This window comes from Desmodus rotundus, chromosome 12, assembly GCF_022682495.2.
Source record: "Desmodus rotundus isolate HL8 chromosome 12, HLdesRot8A.1, whole genome shotgun sequence".
NCBI classification, from domain to species: Eukaryota; Metazoa; Chordata; class Mammalia; order Chiroptera; family Phyllostomidae; genus Desmodus; species Desmodus rotundus.
The window spans coordinates 85,149,578-85,156,119 of NC_071398.1; positions in this window are offsets into that span (position 1 = coordinate 85,149,578).

Here is a 6,542-nt window from a genome sequence, read left to right on the forward strand (position 1 = left end):
TGGATGTTTCTTTCTTCCTTCTGGTCCACACCATTGATCTGAGTCCCAGTTTCCTTCCCATCACTATTGGTTCCCTGTACATTTTCCTTTGTTTCTTTTAGCATAGCCTTCATTTTTTCCTCTAATTTGTGACCAAATTCAACCAATTCTGTGAGCTTCCTGATTACCAGTGTTTTGTACTCTGCATCTGATAAATTGGCTATCTCTTTATTACTTAGTTCTGTTTTTGGAGCTTCGATCTGTTCTTTCATTTGAGCCATATTTTTTTGTCTCCACAACCTGTAAGGGGTGGAGTCTTAGGTATTCACCAGGGCGGGGCAACTCGTGTTTCTGGGCTGTGGTGCTCTATGTGGGGGAAGGGTCAGAGAGGGAACAATTCCACTTGCTCAGCTCTGGGCCTGCTTTCAGTCTCTTCCCATGCTTCCCACAAGTAAATTGGGCCCTTCTGGTTCTGATTCCCGGGTGGGTTCTAGGACCCTGTGGGTCTCTCCAATGAACTCTCCTGTGGAGCTGGGAGTTTCTCCCACTGCTGCAACCCCCATACATTTTTACAGCCAGAAGTTTCGAGGCTTTATTTCCCTGTGCTGGAACCCTGGGTTGCGTGGTCTGTCTTGCTCCCCAGTTGTTCCTCCTGCTTTATCTGCACGCGAATGTGGGACACCCAGTCCACCACCTGCTGCCTCCCCTACCTGGTCCTCCAGCTGACACCTTGCCATGCATCCTCTCCCCACAGATGCCCTTCTCCACCCCATCTACAGGGCTAAGTGAGTGTTTCTTCTTTAACTCCTTAGTTGTCAGGCTTCCACACAGTTTGATATTCTGGCAGTTCTGGTTGGTTTTTGTTTTTAAATTTGTTGTTGTCCGCCTTTTGGTTGTGTGAGGAGGCAACGTGTATCTACCTGTGCCTCCATCTTGAGAACCCTTTGTATTTGAGAGAAACAAGCTTGTTATTTGATGTGCCCACTGCAGCCTGCTTTCTCCTTTCCTGATCTCCTGCCATTAGGCTGGTTCTGGCTGGCTTAGCCTGGACCCTGAGCTGGAGAGCTCCTTGGCCTTCCAGGCCATCAGTATCCACCCCTGCTCTAGGTCACAGTTTGGAAAAGGGGCCTGTAGAATCCACTGGGTCCACCACAGGCTGCCACTGGACTAAGCCTGGAGCTTTAACGTTCCCCACAGCTGAAGTCAATGACTGTACTATCAGTGAAAATAACAATCCTTGGCACATTGTTTTTATTTTTTATTTTAATTTATATTTTATTCCTCACCTGAGGATGTTTACTGCTGATAGAAAGAGAGAGAGAGAGACATTGATGTGAGAGAGAAATATCGATAGTTTACCTCCTGTGTGCACCCTGACCAGGAATGGAACCTGTGAGCTCTTGGTGTACAGGATGACCTTCCAACCAATTGATCCACCCTGCTAGGGCTGCATATTATTTTTAAAGAAGTTTTTAAATCTAGTATCTTTTCAGCATAACTTCAGTGCTCAGGAAAATCTTTGTGAGATAGACAGGACTAGAAGGGTACCCTGTGTAGGGGTTCAGAATGAGTCACCCCTAGATGTGCCTCATCTAGGGAATGCAGATTATTTTTAAGCTAAGGCAACTGAGACCCTGTGGTCTCAAGAGAAATTTCTGCACCCTCTCCTCCCGTTTAACTATCTAAAGGAATTTAAATTAAGGGCCTTGCTCATAATCAGAGATGATCAGATAGAACTTTTCGACCTATCTATGTGGCAGGGCAAACTACTAATTACGGAACCTCTGCTCTTCTACAATCTCCCTGCAATGACCTTCCTCCCCTCTGAAGCCCCAAGGGACCTTACCTTACCCTTAGCTCAGAATGCCATGCATTCCTCATTTGAACTCTGTCCTCCAACCTCTCCTGTACATAGGGTCTCTGACTCTCTCATGTATGTGGGGTTCCCATACGCACATAGGTATGTAATCGAATTTGGTTATTTTCTCTTGTTAATCGGTCTCATGTCAATTTAATTGGACCAGCTAAAAGAACCTTGAAGAGCAGAGGAATGTTTTTTCCTCCCCCGCACCTAAAAAAATGGGGAATAGGGGTGGGATGGATGGGGGTGGGGTGTGACCAGAGAACAGTCTGGAGGGAGAAAGGAGCAGGGGTGTTGAGAGCTGAGAAGAGCCCTGCATGAAGGAGGTGATGAATTCCTATAAGGAGAAGGAGTGGGATTCTCACAGGCTTTTGAGGCAGACAGACTTTGTCAAGCCCTGGTTTAGCCACTCACTAGTGTCCTCAGTCCCCCACCTCCTGCCCCCTCACTGTGAAGGAAAGCTCTTCAAGGCTAGAAGAGTTAAGGAAGTGGCCGAGAGAGGTAGGGAAAGGGCGGGAACCGACTGAGTTTGACAGGGATTCTTTTTATGAAAAAGTTGTTCAGGGAAACGAGCTACCTCCACTCTCAATCTTTTGAACTGGTTGTTTTGGCCCCTCCTTTTCCCTGAGAGAGAAAGAATTTGCAGGGGGACAAACCCATGGAAATCAATCAGACACACTTGACCCCTCTAGGGCCATTTGACCAAACCCCCAAACCAAAAGAGCAGTCTTTCCCCCTTGGTCTCCACAATAAGGACTGAGGACGTGACCTTTTCTCAGGAAGTGGGTGGACAAGTGACCTAAAATTCAACCCTCCCCTTCTTGGAAGGAACTTATCATCTAGAGGAGGAAAGCTTTAAAGTGTGCTCCTTTTTCAGTGCAGAAGGAACAAGGAGTGGGAAGAACAATGTACTGTCCTGCAGTAGGTTTTGGAATATAGTAGAAAAATACCTCCTGCAAATGGGCACCTGTTCCCTCCAATCTGAGTAGAGAGTTTGCAGCTTTACAGAGGCCCTTCTTTGGAAACCTGAGTCTCTACTTTTATAGTTGTCCCAGTTGGAAACCTAGAGGCATTTTTATCCTGTGCGATATTGATGTGTTTATTTATTTACTGTATTTTGTTTTCCCATCACCTCCTGTTGCAACTGTTGAGATTCAGACTCAGTGTATGAGGACAGGAGACTGTGACTCAGAGGCAGGAGACTGGTGAGGGAGCTGACCTAAGGACCAGAGGGAGATTGGGAGCAAACTCCTAATTAGAATGTCTTTGGCTTTCCGTGGTTTTATTTAAATTTGTATTTTTGTTATGAAAGTAATGCATGTAACTGGTCAACTCTGTGTTTTTATTATAAAAAGTAATTTAAGTTCTTACCGTAGAGTTTAAAACAAATATAAGCACTTAATGTAAAGTTGTTCTCTTCCCCAGATATAACTGATCAGCTCCTTATATAGTCTTATAAAAAATGATTTATACATATGTAACCATGAGAATGTATATTTTCTTTAAAAAACACACAAAAATGGAATTATGCAGATTGTTATACATCTTGTTCTTTTGAGCTAAAAAACTTTCCTAGAGACCATTTTTTTAAATCAGTAGTATAATCTAGCAATTTTTAATCTTTTTCATGTCATGGCACACATAAATTAATTACTGAAATTCTGCAGCACACCAAAAAATATATTTTTTTGCCAATCTGACAAAAAATAGGTATAATTTTGATGCATTCACACCGGATGACTATTGTGTTGGCTGTTGTCACTCTTCTATTTGACAACCTAAGGGAAAAAGAGGTGAGCGTCCCTGACTAAACAGGCAGGTATTGCATGTTTTAAAAATTCTTGGGGCACGTCATGTGCCCCTTGCAGCATACTGGTTGAAAATCGCTGGACTAGTCATATGTCCCCATTTGCCTGGGACATTTCTGGTTTATATCTTTTATCCTGTATAATTATCCATGGAATCCCTTTCCACTCTCAAAAGTATCCTGATTTTGGGTATATCTGCTGGTCATTCTACTCATCAGGGCAAATGGATCTGCCTTTTACTTTTAATAAGTTTCATGGAAAGACACACCGTGGATACCTTGAATGTAACTAATCACCCACTTGACAGTGTTGTGATCGAAGGCTTGGAGAGGGGACAAAGAGGATCTAGGCTGGAATGGTGGGGCCCTCTTTTTCTCCCCACTATTAGTATGGTATCTAGCACATTAGAAGTGCTCATAAACATTAGCTGAATAAGCGAACAAATTAGTGAAGCCTGCATTCACCCTAGTTCTAGTTATAACAGAGAATCCTATCCCCTCTGGGTAGTTCTAGAGCTAGTAGAGCATATTGGATTACATTTGGGGACCCTTCCAGTCCCAGGAATTTCACACTGTGTCTACAGAATGCCCCAGTCTCCAAAGAAACTACATTTTAGTTCCAAGTAGTTGTACCACAATCATAAACAACCACAAAGGAATGCAAACAAACCACCGAAACCCTGAGCAGGAGGCTCAACCAACTGGTCAAGATCATTTCTAAACAAAGAAGATTACACCTGCTCCGGATCTTGCCAAAAGAATAGAAAGCAGACTCAGGAAAGTCAGACTGGCACTAAGTGAGAACCCAGTGGGGCCAAACAGGAAGTTTCCTGGAGGAGGAGAGAGCCCAGGGATTAGTGGTGGTAGGAGGTTGACCTAATTCCACAGTCTTCAAGGTATATGATTGCATGGGCCTGTGAGTCATACAATTCAGGCACATCACACGATTTTAATCAGAGATAGTAAGAACAAATATTGACTTTATTGAGTGATCACTGAGGACCAGGTGCTATGCCAAGCCCTCTTTAACATAAGCTCAGTCACTCTGCACAGCTGCCCCAAGAGCTGCTACGACAGGGCAGGGAGGTAACCGCGTCCTCCCAAAGACACACAAGGGAAGTTTGCAAAGGACCGCTCTCTGGGCCTTCCTCAACTTCCTCGACGGACTGAACCAGATTTTCTAAGAGCAGAGTCCAGAAATCTGTATTTTAACCTCTATTTTTTTAAATCTCTGTTAAAAAAGAAAGTCATCCTGAATTCACACTCATTCAAGTGTGTGTATTGAATACAGACGGGCTGTTAAAGAACGTGCAAATGTTAAAATAACCCAGGACCCTGCACTGGCTTGTTCTCAAACTGCTTACACTTAACCCCTGTTCTAGCTAGTCCCAAATTCATCACTGAAATCCTGCACTTTAAGGCCCATGGAATTGGTGTTTCTCCGGACTATACCCCTTCTTTGAACCTGGGTCAGTCTCCACATCCTTGGATGAACTTGACCCTTTGATGCTCTGTGCTACCTCAGATGGTTATGTCTTCCCACCCAGCCTCTTTTACATCCAGCTAAAGCAGTGCCCAGTCCCGTTAGTGAGGGGTGGGAGAGGGGACACTTGGTCTCAGGGTACTAGCAGTCAGAGCATTGTGCGGTAAGACAAGGCTACTGCAAGACATGGCCCAACCAAAGGCTTGATGTGTACTTCCCGTTAGGAGAGGAATGGGTCCCTTCTCAGCTCTAAGCCCGCAGATCTGAGGGTACGAGTGAGAAGGAGAATGAGACGTCTGAGCTTGGAAGTAGAGCTAAGACGCTCTGGGCAAGGCTCCCAGGTTCCGAGTCCTGTTCACGGACCTTCCTTCTCCTGCATCAGTGACCATCTCCACCAGCCCGTCTCTGGTCTCTGCCACCTCTGCTTGTTATTGGCAGCCACCCTCCACCCACAGACAAAATTAGACCAGCTGGCCTCAGCAAGCACTTTGCTTCCACTGATGGGAAACAAACGCCTGTTTGGTTTACTTTCCCTTCAAACGTCCAGGAAGCCTCTTGACAGAAGATATTAGGAAGGTTTAGTGAAGGCCAAGGGTTTAAGTTGTGAAACCTAAACCATTTGACAGGCCCTGTGAAGGTGGTGAAAGCCAAGAAGCTGATGGTCAAGTTGAAACTCTTGCACTCTGTGTCTCGTTCGCTGGGTGGCTTAGATGCCGGAAAACTTCAACCACGATGAAGCAGGTTTGTGCCCCACAGTAGAAAGAACTTTCTAATAGATCAGCCTTCCATCAGCTAAGAGTTGGATCTGGGAGGTGTGAAATCCTTTCCACTGGGTGTGACTTCAACTCATCTATCAGCCTTTCCATGGGGGTGACTTTGGAGCAGCATGACCTCTAAGTTGTCTTCCAATCCCTAATTCCATGACTCTGTGATCATTATCACCATGAACTTTGAAGGCTTGACTGGCCTTCCAAGTGGGGCTTGTGGTGGAATACAGAGAACAAATAAGCTGGGAAAAGGCATAGTGGCGAATGTGAACTAGTCATGTTTTCCAGGCTATTCCTGCAGAACTCTGACTGTTTTTGGACATTTCAGTCACTGGCAATCCAGGCAGCCTCACCTCTGAGCAGTGTCTGCTAATCAGCTCTTTCTAAACAGTCAGGTTCAGTCTTGTGCATGCTCTTCCCTCTGTCTGGATTGCTCTGACCCTCATTACCTGCGTGTCCTACTCCCTCTCTTTCCAGGATTTGCTCAGTGGTCATCGTCACAGTGAGGCCTTCCTGGATCATCCCATTTATCCAGCCTGCCTTCTAATTGTAATGTTTAAGCCATTTATATTTAGTGTAATTATTCATACAGCTGGGTGTAAGTCTTGCTATTTATTTTCAATTTATCCCATCTGTTTTTACCTC